General features: G+C 45.9%; 1 protein-coding gene across 7 annotated transcripts in view; it reads left to right on the top strand.

Annotated features, from left to right (window-relative positions):
• The window catches only part of TNR (tenascin R), a 284,069-nt gene that overhangs the window by 146,454 nt on the left and 115,714 nt on the right, over positions 1-21,901 (top strand). The window lies entirely within an intron of this gene.

The raw sequence follows: 21,901 nt of genomic DNA, 5'->3' as shown, positions 1-21,901 counted from the left end.
TGGTAAATGCGCTTACTATTGCTGATCTGCTTGTCTAGCGCCATTAAAAAAACCAAGCTGTGCCTGCATACTGTACACACGGCTAGTCTGTGCAAAAACCCATGTATTGCTCCACCTCCATTCTTTCCCTTATTTGTTGGTTTCATCTACCTGAGATTGTAAGGTCCTTGGAGCAGGGACTCTGTTTTATTATCTATAAGTACAGCTCCTAGCATAATGGGCCCTCAGTCTGGTTGGCACTTCTAGGTGCTGCTGTTATACAAATAATAAATAAGTGGTAAGAAATCACCAGAGCCCAGACCAGTGGCAGAGCCAGGTTTTGCAATCAGGGGAGCAATGCGTCATTCATGGTGGCTGCAGCAGCATCTCCTGTCCCATGGGGCAGGCCCCAGCTCCCCACCCCGGGCATTGCAACCTGGCACATGGGGTTGCAGCACCATTCCTGTTTGGCTCGTCATGCCCGAGGGGCGGCCAGGCCAAATTTGAATGAGTGGCGTTGCAACATGGTGCATGGGGTCACAGCACCACACATAGCCATGTGCCATGTCACAACGCCCAGAGCAGGGAGCCAGGCTCAGCCCTGCGGCACAGGCACTACTACTGGGTGAGTGGAGGGCAGGTTCACTCTCCAGCCCCATGTGAAAAGGTGCCACACATACACCTGAAGGCCCCCCCCTTAGTGCCACTATTGGCCCATGCCATCAAAAGCAAGAGCCCCCACGCCTTCACTCTGAAGTATATGTGGAAGGTGAAAAGGAGGCCAGAGTTTCCTCTCTGATCACATGTACAGTAGACAAGCCGTTCTCCATATTTGTTGATGACACTAGACTAGGACGTAGGAGGTCTGGGTTTGATTCCCAGCTCTTCCACAGTGTGACGCTCTTGGGCAAGCCACTTAAATGCCTTGTGCTTCAGTTCCCCATCTGTGAAATGGGGATCATAGCACTTCCTGTGGCTAGCTTGTCAGATCTTTGGTGCAGGGACTGTCTCTCTGTGTGTACAGAACTTGCCATAGCAGGACTCTGATTTCAGTTGGGGCCCTTGGGTGCTACTCTATGACAAAGAAATAATACCATGAAACAGATAGCTAGATTTAACTGCGCTTTCTTTTTGTTTGCTTTAAACAAATCTGGGTTTACGAACGCTCCCTAAAGAACCCCACTGGAGTTCTGGCCACTGAAATTACAGTGCGGATCTGTTTATTTTCCTTACACACATTGCTGCGCTGGATTGCATTATTCTCTTTTTTCCCAAATCCGGCTCATGTGTTTGTAGCTCCTAGGAACCAGCTTCCCAGACAGAGAGAGGCAAGCATCTGAGTTTCTTCTGTTGGTGGGAAGGGATTGACCTGCTGGGACTGACTTCATGCACAAATGTATTTGCACAGGCAAGTATGCCTGAGTCACTACTGTCTGTCACAGCGGAGTCAGGGGTTAAGCAGATAGGAACATTCTGTGCATGTGCATTAGCAACTCTCATGTTAAAAGCAGTGAAATGGTCCATTTTCTCGTGATGGAACTTTGCAAGTTCATGTGTCACCAGTGAAATAAGACAACCCTGGCAAAGGGCTGGTTTTCTTCCAGTACATCACCAAAGACAGTTTCGGTTCTGTAAGATGCCCACTCTGAAAACAGGGCAGGTACAAAGATTCCCACCAAAATGACACAGCTGAACCAGTATCTAGCATCAGCTCAGTGGAGTGTGGCTGTCCACCGGGGAGGTTCAAATGTCAGCATAGCAAAGCAGTGTGTGAACCGGCTGAGGTGAATGGCAATTATCTATAAGCAGGATAGTAACACTGGTCATAGCAAATTCACGTGCCTGGTTTTGGGAGTGAGAACTGTGACGTGCTTTTTAGCAAAATGCCCTGCTATGTTGACGACACTGGACATAGAGAGCATAGCTTCACAATGGAAGCAGGACACTGTGGATGTAGTGATGTCAATGCAGGATGTTGAAATACTCAGCATTTACAAAATGTGTGCATTTAATCCAGTTTACTGCCATAGTGTCTGCCATTCCTATGCCAGGCTAGAGATTATGGCGGGGCATTTAGCTACTTTAAGCTCCTTTGAAATTCCCGACCATCCTGTCAATGAATTGTTTGCACATTGTCTGTACTCAGTGTCGGTCTCCTATAGCTTTGGCTAACAATCAGTCCAGCTTACTGTGAAATGAATCCTGGTCCAGCTGGTAATCAGTCCCATGGGCATGGTACAGCTGGGAATCAAATGCAGTCCTCCTACGTCCTAGTTTTGTCCACCAAGAGGTCTCACCTCTTCTCATCTTACTTATCCCCATTCTGACATGTTTCTTCTTTGCAAGAGCTTGTTATAGGGAGTATAGTCATACATTGTGTGTGCATGTGGCCAAATGATATCTTTCAACCATAAACTAGTTCTGTACAGCTAACACTGAAACAGTCCGGCTAACAGGATGAGGAAACATAAGATATAGGCAAGCCTTTATTAGCAATTGGTTGGGCTGGAAAGGAACCGGGTATTCAGTGAATCACATTGGATGAGACTATGACTAAGCCTGACTTTCACACAAAACCAGAATCAAACTTGATTTGAAATCCTAAAACATTTAACTAACATGTCGTGAAGGGGGAATTTGATAAGTCTTCAACTATCTAAAGTGTTATAAAAAGGGAGGTGATCAATTGTTCTCCTTGTCCACTGTGAGTATGACAAGAAGCAACTGGCTTGGTTTGCAGCAAAGAAAAACTCTAATGCTAAGGAATGTTAAGCACTGGAACAGGTTCCCAAGGGAGGTTGGGACATCCGTGCCATTGGAGGTTTTTAAGAACAGGTGAGACAAAACCTCTGTCAGGGACGGTCTAAGTATACTTGGTGCTGGCTCAGGGCAGGGGTGGAGTAGATGGTCTCTCGAAGTCCCTTCCAGCCCAACATTTCTATGATTCTAAGGAGAGCAGCAGCTCGGTTCTAAGCAGCTGAACTTATTAGAACTGAAATTCCCAAACAAAGACCAGGTGCATAGCATGGAAGGGAGAAAATGTCCATGGAAACTGGGGGAAGATTAGCATTGGGGAAGGGCAGATAAGGCAGTGTGGGGTCTCTGCCTACAGCCCCTCAACACAGACAAAATGTGTTTGGGGCTCCACTGGGAATGGGTGGAACCAGGGAGAAGCTGCTCTCTAGGCACGTTCTCTGTGCACAGTCTTGGTGGGAGAGCTACAGGCAGCATGCCACAGGGCTGTGTCTTTTGAGGCCTACTGTACTCAATGCGAGACTCCCACTGACTGCAGTAGGCTTTGGATCAGGCTTTTTCTCTGTGGCGTCAAAGGGGGCCTGCACAGACTTCAGCTCTACTTGTCTGCCCAGGGAGCCAATGGGGCGTGAGCTAGAGGTGGTTCACCAGTCAATGCAAGTAGCGCAGGCCACACCTTCTGCCTCAGCTGCCATCCTTTCCTATATGAGGGCTGATACAATGAAGAGAACTGCCCAGAATTTGCTGCACAAGTTTTCCCCTCCACACATCATGTCAGCACTGTGCCTTTCAATGTCTTCCATTTACACCCTGGATCTATGCTGCGCGCTGTGGAAAGCCGGCCTGTTACCAGCCGTAGTGCAGGGTGTTCTGCTCAAAAGCATGCCCCAGGTAGGAAAGATGGTTCCAAGGGGGTACATGGAATTGTGGTGGTGGTAAGGCAGATGGTTACGGCAGCACCGGCAGCAAGGAGAGGCTGCAAAGGGTGTGTGATTAAACTCTAATTGAGCCATTGTTGGAGACAATAGAATTATGATGTATGGGTGGGCTCCTGCAGACTGTAATAGACAAATGAATCAAAATAGTAGCACTGTAATGGAAGCACTTCTAACTGTAATCAAGGCGATAATGAAAAGAATGGGGCTGTAATGGAGGTGCTGGCTGCAGTAGAAATGACAATTAAGATAATAGTATTTTAGCAGAGGAGATGCTGTGCTTCTCGCTGTGCTAGAGGAGCGGCTGAAGGGACTGGATGGAAAAGCAATAGAGATGCTGACGACTGTGGAGGAGCAGGTCATGATGATCATAAAATCTGCACTGGAGATAAATCTGGGGATAATGGAAGTGTAATGGAGATAATTATGACTGTAATAGAGGCAGAGATTTTGGAATTGTAATAGAGAGGTGTTGGTGAAGATAGTGACAGTGAAGTGGCGGGGATGATCTCTATCACAGAGATAATGGTGATGAAGATACCAGGACAGATCTTCAGCTAGTGTAAATCGGCAGATCTCCATTGACTTCAGTGCCACGTGCCATCAGCTAATAATGTGGCCTGTGACACTGTAGTGAAAGAGAGGTTGACTGATGAAGGACGTGATAATGAAAGACAATAAATCTGTAATGGAAAATAATGGAAAAAGTATGAAAATCAGGATGGAGATAATTATGACTATAATAAAGGTGGTGATGGTGAAGATAAGTGAATTATCTAATGGGGACAATGAAGATAACTGAGTTGTAATGCCATGCTGCTGCTGCTAACAGAGGTGATGGAGATATGGAATTGGATGGGCGGAGATGCAGATATCAAAACTGTAAAGGGCATAATTATGACTGTAACAGGGGTTGTAATAAAGGTAATGGAATGGTAATTGAGGAGGTAATGGTTATAAAGAAGGCGGTGCAGATAATGATAATAAAGAAGATAAAGAAGATAATAGATTGGAATGGAGTTGTTCAAGGTAATGGGGTTCTAATGGAGATGATGCGAAAAGGGAATGGAAGTATAATGAGGTAATGACTGCAGTAGTAGAAAAGATTATTGTTGTTATGGAAGAAATGAGGACACTGATGCAAGTGAGGATTATGTTGCTCATGCTTCATGATAAGTGGTGGTGGAGGTGACCATGAGGCTAATGAAGATAAAGATGGGGCGGGGTGGGGGGGACTGTATAACTGGAAACAAACACAACAGAAGTCCAGATCATTGTAGTGCTGTTCAGAGGTGTACCGGCAGAGGAAGTCTGTAACAGACGTGACTGCTGACAGGGACACATTAAATGACCCAGATGGCTGTTGCAGTGCTTTATGCACTAAGGGTATGCTGCCCTTCAGAGCCGGGAGCCCAGCAGGGATAAGGCGCTGGGAGGACTTTGCTAAGGACTGGAGTGCGAAGGATGAATATGAGGGTTGTGGTGATAACAGTGATGATAATGAAGATGGGCAATGGAAATGCAAAACGTGATGGGAAAGGATGGCAGGAGATTGCGAATGACTGCAGTGAAGAGGAGGATGACTGTAACTAGTCAGTGACGATGGGACACAGATCCTTCTCACGGAAGTCGTGATGATGTTTGGTGACAGGGTCGCAATTTAACATTCCAAAAGTTGATCGGTGACTGAACAGGATAGAAATGTGTGTAAATGTCAAGGAATTAATGGGAATACAAGTATTACAGTGATGGTAATGATTCAGATAATGGCTTTAGCAGTTCACCTCTTTGGAGGAAGAATATGTTACTCTATCTCAGTTGGAAATATCATACCAAAATTAACCTTCACAGTAGCATTTGTAGAAGTCCAGGTACACCCAATCCACAGCATGGGGATTGCCACAAGGATCGTGCATTGGGAAGCCTCCTCTGGGTAGGTATACCCAAGGCTTTGGGAAGTCGCAGATGAAGCAACATTGATGGGCCACGTTTTTCAAAGGTAGTAGTATCTCTGATAGGGATCTGGGAAAAGACCATCTGTTTCCCCCTTCAAGACCAAGGAAAGAAAAATAATGTAATCGTGGGTTGATACAGGAAGGGAAATTAGGAGGGGCAGCAGAAGAATGCCAACCTTCAAATGGAGACGTGAGTTACAGCATAAACTCAGGGTACCAAAGTCCTGCTGTCATCAGAATGATTCTCAAGTGGGCAAAAAATAACCCCCAGAAAGGGCTCTGCTCTCCTCTGTATGGGTCCTGACTACACCATCATAGTATCTGAGCACTGGTTTCATTTGAACATCAAATACACCCAAGAGATGAACTGAACATATAGAAATGAACTGCTTTGTTCCTAGGTACCATGGTTTGAAGCGACACCCTAGAACACCCAGCATCAATATTACACTTAGGGAACAAATATTAGCCCTGAAGAAGGTATTTGTGGGTTCCAACATAGGAAGGAAAGTCTTGCTATTCTCCCCTGGCCCTCGGCTTAGCACAGTCACTAATCCAGCCTGTAAAGTGTGTGTATTATTATTCCATAGCTTGTGTGGAAGGGTTTATTTATTCTCTGAGCACTGGCTCATGCCACGTGAGTTTTACTAAGATAAAAGGGCTCCGTGCATGACTATTTTAGGACAACTGCATCAGCATCGATACCTGAGGCAGAGCAAGGCTCCTCTTTCCCTTCTCAAGCATCCCTGATGTGCTGGGAGCTCTCCCCTCCCTTGTATGTATAGTTTGGAGGGTCTCCTCCAAGGATTATTTTTCCTGCCTCTGCAAGACAGCAGAGGAACTGAACTGCCTCCAGCACAGCTCTCCTACAAGCCCACATGACTCTCCATTGCTGCTAGACACACTGGCCAACATCGGCACATGTGGGGGCCTTTCAAGTTAAGCTGCTGGCTTCATATTTAGGCTCCTAAATAAGCAGTCTGGTTTTCAGAGGTGCTGAGCACCCGCTGGGCCTCTTTAAATGTCTGAACCCCAGTAATGGGACAGGTAGGGAGAGCAGTTCTGACACAGCTTTATTACTTGCTGCCCTTAAGCACTTGCTGCCCTTTCCCTACTCCATTGTTCCCCAGGCAGAAGAGCGAGCTTCCTGCAGGTCATTTTGGCAATAGTAGTTCTTATGGCCTTGACAAATACCCACCAGCAAACCCCCTACGGATCAGCTTCATTTGGCACTGATGGCACTGGAAAGACTCAATGACTACAGGAGATGGTGGATCAGGCCCTACAGCGCAATTCTGCAACTCTTAGTCAATGGGATTACTTCCATGACTAAGGACTACTTGTCTGAGTAAGGATTGCAAGATCAGGCCTTATAGTTGTATAACTGATCCAGAGAGGGGGAAGTAACTAGCAGCGGCTGGCTGCAGTCTGGGTTAGATGGTAGCGTATGATATGAACACTCATTTGAGCATTTCTGTCTGCCTGCTGGAAGTTAATATTTTAATGTGCAGAGGTTTAAGGTGCTGTCTACACATGCCTGAGGAGAAGAAGAAATGTCCTTTAATGCTCAGGCAACTGTGAAATAAAGAATGGAAGATAAGCGCTAACAAAAATCAATGAAATGGAGAAAAACTGGAAAGAGAAGAATACAGGATATTGCACTTTCCTCCAAGATAACCTAGGAATATACTTTATCATCAAATGTTCATTTGCAGTAACAGAAGGGGCTTGATTATTTTTTAATCAGTTTTGAAACAAAAAAAAAGTGAAGTCAAAATAACCCAGCATACCAAAGGAAAAAGCAACTGGAAGTTCATTTGCTGGCCAGTTGCTGCCTAAAACTTTGATGTAAAGCGAAAAAATGTTTTGCAACAACTCTCCCAAAAACATGGGAGAAAAAACCCTGCCCAAATTCAGAAGCAATTTAAACACAGATACTATAGTGACTAGCACACTTAAGTGCATGGTCCTGCTCCCACTGAAGGCAAGAAAAAAATGCCCATCAGATTCAATGGTGCAGGATTAGGCCCTAAAAATTAATAGCCACATTTGTGGGCACTAATCAAAATGGAAGGCAGGGCAGATCTTAAAGAGGCATGGTTTAATTTAACAAGGTGATAATATTGATCCTGGCAGGGATGTTTGGATCTGGGGGTCTTCCAATTGCTCCATTATAGATATTAGGACTAGCCATGAACCTGGCGCTAAACTTGGCCAGAGTTTGTGATGGCCACATTAGCTTGCAACTGGGATGCACACAGAAGCCTGAAAAAGGAGCCAGGCATCTTCTGATTGCGGAAAAAAAGAACCCCAGAGCCTGAGCCCGTGCCCCCTGAAATCATAGGAGAGGCTCCCAGTGGGTCTTGGATGAGGCCTAGAAAGAGGGCCTTTCCCAGCAAATACCTCGCGACAGGGAGCACGGCATTGCCAAGTGAGTGGACCAGCCCAGCAGGAGCAAAAAGCAGCTACAAAGATGAACACATTGTGCCCATAAGTATCCTCTTTAAAAGCATTTCAGCCAGGGGCAGCTCGGGGCCAAGCGCCAGAGCCTGTGGCTGGCGGATTTCCTGTTAAACCATCACAGCAACAGGCAGCAAGAGCAGGGCCCAGGCAATTGCTCACTACTGGCCAGTTGTGAGGAGTGGGCCAGAATGAAGTGAAACAAGCCCATGGATGCTCACAGAGGGAGGTGCCGAGCCGAGAGTGAAACTAAACAATGACCAGTTGCTCGGGGGGGGGGGGGGGGGATAAGTTAACCAGCAGGACATGGGATTGTGAGGTTGCCAGGTGACTCTGGTGCTTGACAAACTCTGGGTTTCGATTATAATAATAAATATAATACTGGGCTCTTTGATAGCCCATTTCAGCAGTAGGAGTTAAAGCGCTTTACAAAGGAGCTCACTATCACGGTCCATATTTTACACATGGGGAAACTGAAGCACAGAGAAAAGAAGTGGCTTAACTACAGTCACTCAGCAAGCCTGAGCCAGGCCTCTTGAATCCTAGTCTGCTGTGCGAATCCACAAGGCGTCCCCTCAGAACCAGTGCTTTGCCATCCATGTAAGGGTTGTAGCTCTCTGTATGTGCTTCCACCTAGTCCACAGTTGCCTGCCGTTAGTAACTCCTTGTGAGCCACATTACATCCATCCATCATCACTTCCTGCCTTGCTCCGCATCTGTTTCATCAGCCGCTGGAATGAGGGTATCTACCAGCTCACTTCCAGCAGCTGGGAGCAGACTAGGGTTACCATCTGTCCCTAATTGGGCCGGACAGTACCAAAATGTACATTTCAAGTCCTGGTCCCAGTCTGAATGACTCTGGGACAAATGCTGTCCTGGATTCCCTGCAGCACATCTCCAAGGCTCGGGGTGGTGTCAGCCTCTTCCCAGCAAGAGGGGCCTTAGCTCTACGTTAGCACGAGGCTCTGCCCCAGGGCAGAAGCTGAAGCGAGGCAGTGGTAAGCACCGCCCAGGAGCCCTGAACCCTCCACCTGTCCTGGGCAGGGACATGGGCCGGGACTGCTCTGGGCCCTCCCCCGAGAATATCAGGGTTGGAAGAGACCTCAGGAAGTCATCTAATCCAACCCCAACTAAATCATCCCAGCCAGGGCTTTGTCAAGCCGGGCCTTAAAAACACCTAAGGATGGAGATTCTACCACCTCCCTAGGTAACCCATTCCAGTGCTTCACCACCCTCCTAGTGACATAGTGTTTCCTAATATCCACCCTAGACCTCCCCCACTGCAACTTGAGACCATTGCTTCTTGTTCTGTCATCTGCCACCACTGAGAAGAGCCAAGCTCCATCCTCTTTGGAACCCCCGCTTCAGGTAGTTGAAGGCTGCTATCAAATCCCCCCTCGCTCTTCTCTTCTGCAGACTAAGAGTCTGGGCAGGTGGAGAGTCTGCCCCACATCAGCCCAGGCTCCCAGGGTGGCTCTTATCACTGGCCAGCATCTCGCCTAGCTAGGGGGTGGGAGTCTCAGGGGGAAGAGGAGGAGCAGGGGGCACGGCTCCTGTATGCATCCTACCTTTGGATTTTGAAAAGGGCTTAAGGCAGACAAGGCAGACAAGCACACCCACCCTCCAGTTGTGCCTGGAGCCTCTGGAGGGATTATAGGGTAGGGGAAGAGGCAGTGAAGGGCTCTTTCCTTGGGCCAGGCCCCTTTCTGGCTGCCCAGTCTCCCCCTGTTGGCTATGCTTATGGTCTCTACAGCTGCTGCACACTTCTCACTCCAGGGCATTGATCAGTGGGGCAGGAAAACAGCATTGCTGTTTTCATGCAGCCTGCACCGTTTTTCCCATGTGCACAGCCTGAGTTAGACCTCTTTGACCCATGTAAAACTACAGTGCCTCAGACTGTCAGGGCTGGGGGGAAAACCCCAAAATGACTTGATATAAAGTTCTCCAGCCAACCAAAAAGACACACAAAGTATCTATTCACAATCTCTCCAATTTAAAGCCTTCAAATCACTCTGCTCATTACTGCTGAGCTGCATGCTCTGCTTTTCTCGGTGTTGCATGAACACCACATTCTTTGCTGTTATGAGGCAGTGTGCAACACAATCAACTCACTCCCCTATGCCTAATATAAAGAATTTCCACTGTTCTGAGACCACTTACCCACCCAGTTCTGTGCCCTGCAGGTCTAAATGCTGTAACAATGTCATTGACCGTCATCCATGTCCAGTGTCATGCTTTTCTACACACAAATAGCAGGCTTGGGCTTTCAGATAGAAGGTCATTGATTGTACATGAAGGAAAGCAGCACACCAAGAAAGAACAAATGTAGTGTCTGCATGAGGCAAATAACAGTGAGTCTGACCCGGTCACAGAATCCAAAAGTGCTTTCCAGAATGGAGCACATCACAGCAGACAAGCAGGACTCCTCCTCCTATTTGAAGGAGCAGTATGCAGAAATATAATGCATCACTTCTGCTGTGCAATTAGATAGATACCCACCAAGCCTCAAGCACTGGAGTTCTTGCTCCTGGTCTTCTGATTTAAACACTGGAGCATCTGTACAGCCTTGCATCAGGGCCAGATGGTTAATTCATGAGGAGCCTTGCCTCAGACCCAGGCATCACCCAGCTGACCTAGAAAAGGAGCTGTTTTTACACCCCCCACCCCCACCCTCCATACTCACTCAGTGAGAGTGCATGAGATGCTGGTTCGAATCTTAGCTCAGTATAAAACACTCCAGCAGCTCAGTCAGCCAGATAGAATTCTGCCTACTACCAGAGTGAACATAGCCATGTTCTTTCACCAGAATATAGTAATCACGGAATACATCATGTACACCATATTGGGAGGGGCCTGGGTCTTCATTCTGCCCAGTAGACCATGCAGAAACATCCTTTCCATATCACAATATTCCCTTTACGATTTGCCACCACTATCAGCACCGCAGGGCATCATTAAGTCAAGTTACATTGCTCATTCTTCTGTTGAAAAAGAAATGGACAAAATGATGTAGCAGCCAAGACCTGAGCCAAGTCTTCCGGTAGCTCGGCCTGCAGCCATTGACCCTCAGGCTATACCTGCGTCACATTTCATACATGCACCAGGGAGGGACCTACTTACAAGGCAAACCCAGCTACAGGTAGTGATGATGGGGTAGGTTGCACTCTTCTTTCTGAGACAATATTGACCCGGTACCCTGACATAGTGTCATGGCGCTGCTAGAGGTGACCTCAATGACACCATGGTTATTTTTGGCAAGAAACAGGGCTCAAATCTTGATGTCTTGGCCAAATTCCAGTTGGGGTAATTGCAGTCTGCCAACGTCAAGTGCCCCTGAGGTATGCGTCACTCTACCTCCTAATCTGTTGTCATATACTGTCAAACAGCAGCCGTGTTCCACCTCTAGCCCCCTCAAGAGCCAAACTTTACACACACACACACGTGTGTGTGTGCATGCATGCACGCACCAGCCCCCGGAGTAACTCAGCATTGCAACATGTACCATGTCCTTCATTATGTATCCATTCAACAGGCGAGGCTGAGGGTGCCCTACATCAGAATAACCCACAGGTCAGGAACGTGGGAAAGCACCCCTGTTCACTTTGTTTCTCTCCCTTTGGGAGAGAGGGTGGAATTGAGCCTGGGTCTCCCACATCCTTGGTGAGTGCTCTAAGTAATATGAGTCAAGCTATAAGGTGGGCTCTTCCTCCTCTGCCTGGTTTGTGTGGAGTGAGGCAGGCACCTAACTCATTCCCTCCAAAAGTGGCTTGGGCAGCGAAGTCTCCTGACCGCAGGTAGGGAGTTCCTGTTCATGGATCTCTAAGCAGAGCTTGGTGCCTCCCTGCCGTCCAGACTTAGGCACCTAGAGTGGAGGATTCAGCACATGTCCCTCTCGTCAGTATCGCTTAGAATGCAAACCACAAAAGGCAGCCCATTGGTGGGGAGAAACCTCTCTCTCCCCATTTGTTGTATAGGGAGCCGAGGCACCTAAGTCAGGCTTCATGGATTGCAGTGTTCCTGTGATGTTCTAGGCATCTAAACGTTCAGTGCCATGACGCTCAGCATTGCAGCACCTAAGTCCCATTGTGGATCCAAGCCTTGGTCCTTCAGCTGCAGTTGTAGTGGCTCATGAGTTCAGATCCATAGGTCCGGGATTCAGTCGCTGCAGAAACCCAGGGGGGGTCACTAGCAGCGCATGTGTGTGTACATCCCAAAGGGTTAAAGAAAATGGCTCGTCCTCTAGCTTACTGCTGCCACGGATGACACGATGCTATTAAATGGCGGAAAGAAGAAGAAGGTGACGTAAATTGCAACATGATGTTCAAGAGGCTGAAATCTCTGCCTTCAGGTCAGTTTTCTTGGGCTGGACAAGGAGCCTGGATCTGGCCAGGAAAGCCCGTGCTAAAAGTACTTGAGGGCTCCCACTGCCGCAACAGCGTGGCGTGGGAAATCCTGAAGCATCCTGGCTGGCCTCATTTGCAACCAGAAGCCACACGCTCGTCCCTGTGCATGCAGGGAACGAGAACACACACTTAGCCAAAGCTGTTCCGCTGTCTGGTTTGACAACCCTCGTTTGGAGCCGCTTAGCAAGATTAAGGCCAAGCAGCCGCTCAGTCATTCATTCATTCCTCCTGCCTGCGGAAGCCTGATGAATAGTTCAGGAGCAATTTCTGGCAGGGCCACCCTCCTCCCTGTCATGTGAAGGAAGGCATTCAGCTGGCTGGAGTGGCCTCAGGAATACAAAACGCCAGCCATCGCAGAGGAAGGGGAGGGGGGTTAGTGGGGGAGGGTTGTGTTAAGGAATGAAAAGGAGTCTCGTCAGCTGAAAGATGAGCTCTATCTGTCACACTGATACTGATAAGGCAGATAAGCAAAAGGCAGCTTTCCACAGCCCCCAGGAGGATTGCGAAGGCTCCTTGAATTGTTTCATTATGTAGGGGAAGTTGGCCCATGCTTAGAAATCAGCTGGTGCTAGACAAGCAGCAGGTTTAAACTCAATCACCTTAATGCACCACCCTCGGGGGTGCTGAGTGTCACTTGATTTCTGTTCCTTGAGGTGCCGTTCCCCCAAGGGATGCTGCTTTACAGTTCTCCACTAATGAAATGGATGGGCTTGCGTTGGCCGCAGTGAAGTTCTTGGCATTGGCCATTCTGCGCCTGGCAGTGCCATGTTGAACAGAAGTGATCAGATGGACTCACTGAACCGTGACTGCAGAGCTGGGGGAAGGGGAGGCAGGGCTGTGCACAGGTCCATGGAAGAGCAAACACTGGGGCTTGCTTTTGGCCCAGTATCGAGATGTCTATTCCCCAGCCCCAGATTGGCCTCTCTCCTGTCTTCATATCTCCAGGACTCCGCGGAGACTGAATTGAGGATGTACCTGCTATCACCTCCGAGGCTCGCTGACCCCTCTCTGGACTGATACAGCAGAAGCCTCCAGTAGTGGAGTTCTTCTTTTCCCAGAACAACTCCACTGAAGGCAGAGTTTGAATGGGAGGAAGGGACGGGAAGTATTCTCCTGCCATGGTGGAGTCCACCATACCTTCTCTGCATCAGAGTTAGGCCCAAGACAAAACCCCAGCACCAAACACCTCTGAACTTGGCTGGAGACAAATCTGGATCTGAAATTAGCCAGTGGTACCTCTCTGTGTTTCCTAGTGGGTAGAGCATTGCACTAGCTTCTGGTGTCTTCTCTGCCGTTTGCCTGCTGGGTGACCTTGAGCAAGTCACTTCATCTTGCTCTGTGCCTCACTTTCACCCATCTGTAAATGGGGATGATACTGGCCTCCTTTGTAAAAAATTTTAAGATCTACTAATGAAAAGCACCATATAAGAGTGAGGTAATATTATATAATGGGCTGAATGCTCTGGGACAGTTCAGATCTGGATGATCTCTTTGGATACTGGCAGAAGATGGCTACTATTCCGGACTCAAAGAGTCTTCTGAAGAGCAGACTGCTGGCTTTTGGAATGCAGCAGATTTCAATATAAGGTGTGTATTTAACCAAGAATTAGGTTCAGGGGAGCATCCACTAGGACCTTATAGGGCCCAGATTTAATTTCACAGTTGGCTCCCAACTCTGTCACGGGCCAAAAGCCCAGAACCCAAAAGGGGCCCAAGCCCCTGAGATGTGAACACCCCAGAATCGGAGCGGATTGAAATCCAGATCCGAATGTTGTCATTCCCAGGCATGTCTTCACTAATTGGAGATTCACACTAGCTGAGCTCACTGTTAGGTGAATGTGTGTATATATATATCTGTTGGCTATAGTGGGCGTAGATACATCTGCCTGCTAAGGAGAAGAGACATGGGCAGGCTGCTCAGGGAAGTAAAGTTTCCTAGAGCCGCTCTACTTACCATTAACATGGCAATCAGATGAGCAAATCAAGGCAGCAGCCATTAAACCTGAAGGAGTTCTGCATTTCAAGGTAATATGACTCGTAATACCACCTGTTTGGCTGTAAATTCTCTTTTGTGCTCCTGTAGCACTCAGCTTTGATGTGATCTGCTGCATTCCTGACAGCCCTGCTTCACTCTGGAGAACAGTAGGTTTGGGTCAGTTATTCTCCCCTGGAAGGCTTAGGTCACCAGCAGCATCTGGTTCGCAGCAAAGTTTGCCCTGCTTTGTAAAATAAAATCCCCAGCCCCACATGGATTTGAAATTAAAATGCCAAGTTAAGCATCATCTCGGAGTCTCCTGCTGGTGTCTGTGAAGGGGGAGCTCTGAGGCTAGCAGCCTTGAGTCAGATGAGGGACCATCTCCCATCCTGGATCAACATTCAGGCAAAGTCCTTTCCTGCTGAATATTTAAATAAAATCTGGGCTGTTTACCAACAAGAACAAAAAGGACTTGCAGCTGCTGGTGCCACCTGTGTCCAGGGAATTCCAGACCAAAGTCTCCTCGCCTGAGTTCCCAGCTGCAGAGCGTGAAGGGCTGGAGCCACAGAGCAGGAGAGAATCCAGCAGCAGCTGAGAGTTGGAGGCAGAGCGTGACAGCAGCATGGATCTGATAGAAGCCTTTTATGGGATAGCAGGGTTGTTAGCTCTGCTCCTGGACTGGCAGATCTAGGGCCAAATGGACCTGCTCCTAGACAGCTACCGTTAGCAGCTATTGCAGATGTCTGGACAGCAAGCTTACCCGCTCGTATCGCAGGCTCCTGAGTAGATCTGGATGAATAACTGGGTTTTTTTCAGTTCACTGGCCCAACTGAAAAATTGCAAAGGGGTGGGGGGAGCGGGGAAGGATTCATATTGGGTCAACCTGAAATGAAATGTTTTCAATTTTTTCAGCAAACTGAAAAAATGGGAAAAAAATTCATTTTGGGTCAAAGAAAATATTTTTCCCCCAAAATGAAATGCTGCATTATGGGTTTGAGGGTTATTTCTTCCCCCCACCCCTTTAAAAAAAAACAACCCATGGAAGTAAAACTCAAACAAAAAAGTTGTGAATTGAAAAAATCAAAATGTTTCATTTCAAAACTGTCAGAACTAGACTTTTAGAATTTTTTTCTGAATTTGTTTTTGGCCTTTTCCCAACCAAAATAATTTGGCAAATTCAACACAAATTCATGAAATGTTTCAGCCAACAAATCTGCATTATTTTTGCCCACAGCTCTACTCCTGAGACTGGTCTAGCTCAGCAAATTTCTCTCTCCCTCTAGGCCACAGAGTCATAGAAGTTAAGAGGTAGAAATGACCTATTCAGTCAACCTAGTCGTTCTCCAGCCCACATAGGCTTGTGCTTTACCGTGTTTTCTCCAATATAGTTTTAAATAGCCCAAGTGACTGGGTTTTCATTCTTGTCCTCGGGAGACTAGCCCACAATGTAGCCTAACAGTCTGGAATACTCTTCAGCCCACGTTTTCCTTTAACTGGGCATAAACGGATGAAAGTTATTTCCCCTGGGCCTTCTCTAGAACAATTCCTCCTTAGCACAAAGTTCTTCTCTCAGTGAGACCAATATAAAATCCCCAGTAAATCCACTGAAGTCAGTTAAAACAACGAGGAGTCCTTGTGGCACCTTAGAGACTAAACAAATTTATTTGGGCATAAGTTTTCATGGGCTAAAACCCACTTCTGGGTTTTAGCGCACGGAAGCTTATGCTCAAATAAATTTGTTAGTCTCTAAGGTGCCACAAGGACTCCTCATTGTTTTTGCTGATACAGACTAACATGGCTACCACTCTGAATCCTGAAGTCAGTTAGGTTATTTTGCAGCTATAGCAGTGTCATGAAGAGGCAAATTCTGCCTCAGTGTTGATACCTTTCAAATATTTGTAGATCAATTGTTTGTAATCAAATTCATTGCCTTTGTTTCTTCCACCCTCTTACATGCTTTTGTCTCTCCTCACACTCTATTATAAAAATCCCCTACTATCAAGATCTTGGTTTTTTTCCCTTCTCCGCCCCCTCACTCAGAAAGTGTGTGACTTTTGTGACTGCAGAATTTTTATGAGTATTTAAGCTTTGATTTATTGCCATGCTGGTGTGGTAAATTTTATATATATATATAAGCGCCAAGGGATGTGGGTAAGAACTGTAGGTGATTTCCCATCTCCTACTCCACAAAAATCATCTTGCCAGCTAACAAGCTCATAATTAAACACCTGTGTGCCAGATGTAGACAGCTGTAGGTGTTTAATGCTGCTGATCCAGCTACATAATGCCTTAAGGGTCTGACTGAAGGCTCCCTGATCTCAATGGGAGTTGAAATATTTTGGTTTGTTGAACTGACCTAAAATGTTTCAATAGAGTCAGTTCAACATTAAACTGCATTTCACTAAAGAGGTGCATTGCCTCATGGGAGTTGTTAGTTTGGAGGGCCTAGTACCTCCCCATTCTACCCTATGGGCTACACTCCCTGCCTGGATTACATTTCCCATGATGCAACACAGCTCTCTCCCCGCCCCCCAGAGCATGGTGCACCATGGGAATCATATGGCTGCAAGTGCATCAAAGGAGATGTATACTGGCCAGGGAGCCTGACCCACAAGGGAAAACTGGGGCCTTAGACACCTGAATTGCAGCTCCAATGAAGCTATGTGCCACCATAGAGCAATGCAATTTAATATTGACCTGACTCGAAATATTCTGGGTCAGTTCAGTAAACTAAAACGAAATACTTTGAATCAGGAGTATCAAAATGTTTTGTTTTGATCAAAAACTCCAAAATGAAATGTTTCATCATTTCTGAAAGAGCATTTTTGGAAAACTTTTTGTTCTGTGAAAAAAATTGATATTTCAATTTTTTCTCCTGATTTGGGAAAAAATAAAATGTTGAAATATCACAATTTCCTGTGGGATGGAAATTGTGATTTTCACTCAGCTCTAAAAGTAATGTACTTTTAAATTAGTTTCTTGATGTGAAGTATCACACACACAAACAATATCCAAAAGCAACATGCAAAATAAACTCCGAAGCAGAAACAGAAAAAGTAACCCTTCTTTCTTGTGCCCTCTTTTCTTGGCTGCGTGAGCAGAAACCAAGATCCATTTGTTACGCGGAATGAGAGAACCATTGTCTCTCCTTGTTTAGTGCCTCTCAAGCAATACTGCACAAATCCAATAATAACTCTCCTTAGTTTCTGTGTCTCCAAAGCTGGCACGCAAACCCCACCCACCAATAAATCAATTTAAAAACTTTTTCAGAGCTGGATTCCAAATACAGTACTAAAATTCTATATTATATACAATGTAGTGCTTTTCATGTCAAAGGTTCCCAAAATGCTTTATTAAAAAAAATAATAATAATAAAAAAATTTAAGCCCTCTTGAAATGCAGCCTCTTCTGGGGTGGAATCCATCAGCTATATGACTGGAACTTTATTGAATGGCTTAGGAAAAGAAAGGAAGCACAATGCTGTATCCAGTAAGGAACTGTAGGAACCTTGTTAAATAAGCAAAATATCATTGCCCAAAAAGGAATTTGGAGAGCGAAAAGCGCCCCAGCCTTTGTAATAGCCACAAGTGATAAGGACCTAGGTTTTACCTCTTGTCAAAAAGGTATACAAGGAAGAACAGTGTATACAAGGCCCATCAATTTAGGTATTTACTGATTTGCCCTGAAAAAATCCCAGGTTTTTAAAAACTCAGTATTCTGGTTTTTACTGAATTTCACCCAAATTTGGCTTTTTTGGGGACCCAGGAATTTTTTGCAAAGGAAGCGAACAAACCCACGCTGAAGGACCGGGATCAGAAGGGGGCTCTGTCGAGCAGGGGAAGCGGATGGGACTCTGTGCCCTGGGAACCAAAACCAGCAGGGAGCGCGGCCTGGGCAGCCAGGACTGCCAGCTTCCCCCGCTGGCCAGAGCCCTCCTGGTCTCAGCCCTTCAGTATGCCCACAGGAAGTGGACAGGGCAGTGCTAAAGGACTGGGGTCAGGAAAAGGATCTGTCCGGCAGGAGGTCAGTACTCACAGGGTGCAGCCTTCTGCTCCCCTGCTGACCTGGACGCTTCAGGGCAGCCCTGTCTACTTCATCTGTGCAGTAGGGAGCAAGATTGGCAGGGAGTCAGGTCCCGGCAGCCAAACCCACCTGACTGCTACATTGTGAGCGCCCCTCCTCCATACTGCTGACGTTTTGGTTTTCACCATTTTTCATTTGCTTTTAAATGTTAGAATAAACCCTGATACAGTCTCAGGAAATGTATTTAAAAATAAAAGCTAACAATGAAGGGATTTAAGTGAATGCATCTGGTGCAGGGGAGAGTACTATCTACTGACTCCCTATCCAACCACCTACCAGGTTAGCCCCTGCGTACCTTACAAACTCACTGTGAGGTGCCATAGCTAGGGGACTGCACTAAAGCCATCCTGCAGCACTGTTCCAAATCTCATTTGGCTTCCTACTCTATTTTTTCAACCAGGTTTCGGTTCTGGAAGATATTTTAAAAAAACAACAAAAACAGACAAATAACAAAGCCGATCTGTGTTTTGTGCTATATCTAAAAAGTCTCATGGGATACTCTGAAGTCCTCAAACTCAGTGGATAATGCATCTTTCAGTGTCTTCCAGCTTAGCACTGTACATTTCAGTGGCTTCAGAGACCTCTAGTTTACCAGCTGATTCTTAAAAACAGAATGAACCATGTCTTTTAAAAATCAATTGGGTCCCTGGCTTTTGCACATCAAGAACATCTACCTGCATTCAAAGTTTCACAAAGATACTTGACATTTCATTTGCATTGCTCAGTATCCCAGCACACATTATAAAAATGCACATCGACAGGATTTACACTTCTAAATGATTTAGGAGATTTTGAAAATCCTGCCCATATAACCACCTGCTCTTTACCCATACTAAAAAACCCACATATACACATGTACCTTCCCTGCTCAGACCACTGCTGGAAAATCATCCAGCAACGTTAAGCTATGTATGGGCAATCAAACAGATTTTCTAAGAAAGGTGTCCCATTCTTGCACCCTCACAAGTCATCATCCTGGCCAGGCCCGCTTTGACACCCGTAGTGTAATGTCATATTTACAGCCAACAGCAAGGGAGGATTGCAAAACAATATTTTTTTTAAAAAAAAAATCTTATGCTCCTTAGGATAGGAAAAAATAATAAATAATAATAATAATAATAATTTAAAAACCACTCCAAATACCAAAGAGAGCCCATTATATGAGGCTTCTATGGGTCAGTTGTATAGTGTGTCCAGTATCCCAACGTGGTGCGTGTCAACAGTGAATCACAGAATCATAGAACTGGTCATCTAGTCCATTCCCTTGCACTTGTGGCAGGACTAAGTATTATCTAGACCATCCCTGACAGGTGTTTGTTTAACCTGCTCTTAAAAATCTCTAGTGATGGAGATTCCACAACCTTCCTAGGCAATTTATTCCAGTGCTTAACCACCCTGACAGGAAGTTTTCCCTAATGTCTAACCTAAACCTCCCTTGCTGCAAATTAAGCCCATTGCTTCTTGTCCTATGCTCAGAGGTTAAGAAAAACAATTTTTCTTTCCTCCTCCTTCTAACACCCTTTCACATACTTGAAAACTGTTATCATGTCTCCTCTCAGTCTTCTCTTTTCCAGCCAAACAAAACCTAATTTTTTCAGTCTTCCCTCATAGGTCATGTTTTCTAGACCTTTAATCATTTTTGTTGCTCTTCTTTGGATTCTCTCCAATTTGTCCACATCCTTCCTGAAATGTGGTGCCCAGAACTGGACACAATACTCCAGTTGAGGCCTAATCAGCGCAGAGTAGAGCAGAAGAATCACTTCTCGCATCTTGCTTACAACACTCCTGCTAATACATCCCAGAAGGATGTTTGCTTTTTTGCAACAGCATTACACTGTTGACTCATATTTAGTTTGTGGTCCACCTATGACCCCCAGATCCCTTTCTGCATTTCTCCTTCCCAGGCAGTCATTTCCCATTTTGTATGTGTGCAACTGATTGTTCCTTCCTAAGTGGAGTACTTTGCATTTGTCCTTATTGAATTTCATCCTATTTACTTCAGACCATTTCTCCAGTTTGTCCAGATCATTTTGAATTTTAATCCTATCCTCCAAAGCACTTGCAACCCCTCCCAGCTTGGTATCGTCGGCAAACTTTATAAGTGTACTCTCTATGCCATTATCTAAATCAGTGGTTCCCAAACTTTAACAACTTGTGAACCCCTTTCACTAAAATGTCAAGTCTCGCGAACCCCCTCCTAAAAATGAATATTTCCACGGATTTTCTCCTTTACCTGAGTCTAAATTGTAAAAGCAGTGATCTTGGAAATGTAAAATTTGTTTTTATGGCATGCTTATTATACACAATTTATTGTTAATTATTATTATTACAGTATTTTTATTACATTATGAAAATGGCAACACTCTTCCAAGATCTCACTTTCGTAGCTTGTATCACTTTGAATAAGCCTGTTATAAGACAAGGCTCCTATGTTTCATCAAGGAGTATCAGATGTGAAACAGCATGAAGGTATTTAAGAAGCCAACTCAAAGAGTTCCTCCTACACAAGCATTCAGGTCTTGAGCAGTCCAGGCAAACGACACACGTTGCAACAAAGCCTAAACTTGTTCTTCATAATAATTTTAAAAACAATACTAGCTGCCTATTTAATTTTAAAAACAGCAAAAAATATTCACCTCCCTTTCCATTTCTTATAATGAGTCTTGAAGTTTAAATCTCCTCAGTGTGAAAGAAATGCTTGCTTTGATCTGCTTAGCTCTTGGAAGTCATGGGGCTAACACCCCAGAGCCCCTGGCTGACCGGGATCCCTAGGGACAGCTCTGTCTGCCACTAGGGAATTTTTTTTCGTGAGAACCCCCTGTAACATTTCGTGAACCCCAGTTTGGGAACCACTGATCTAAATCATCCTCGCTGTCTGCTTCATATAGACCTGGGAACAAAAGAAATTGGTGAAGCTGCTTAATAGGAGATTAACCCGCCCGCCCTTTGATTACTTGGCACTCTCTCCCTTCTCCCAAGTGGTTTGGGTGAAGGGGAACAACTGGCTCATTGCAAAGTCTGGATTCTATTTAATCTGCAGTGGTAACTAGGATCACAGGTAAGCGCATCAATCCTAAAAGCCATATGTGCTACTGTATGCCAGGCTTGTTGGTCAGGAGATAGAGGGTACCACTGCAACTACAGCCAAATGCCTTACTTTCCCTGCCCCTGCTCCTATGATAGTGGCATCTGCCTAATGGCAGCAAGTTAAAAGACACCAGGTCCAGCCCTGCTGAAGTCCTCCACTTCAAAGGGAGTTTTACTGAAGTTGCAATTGCAGCAGATCTGAGTTCACTGTACATTAACGACTAACTTGACATGGTGGTAGGATAGATACCTTGCAGTATTTCATAGCCT

The sequence above is a fragment of the Natator depressus genome, chromosome 8 (assembly GCF_965152275.1).
Source record: "Natator depressus isolate rNatDep1 chromosome 8, rNatDep2.hap1, whole genome shotgun sequence".
Classification (NCBI taxonomy): domain Eukaryota; kingdom Metazoa; phylum Chordata; order Testudines; family Cheloniidae; genus Natator; species Natator depressus.
This window is presented reverse-complemented; position numbering and strand designations above follow the sequence as displayed.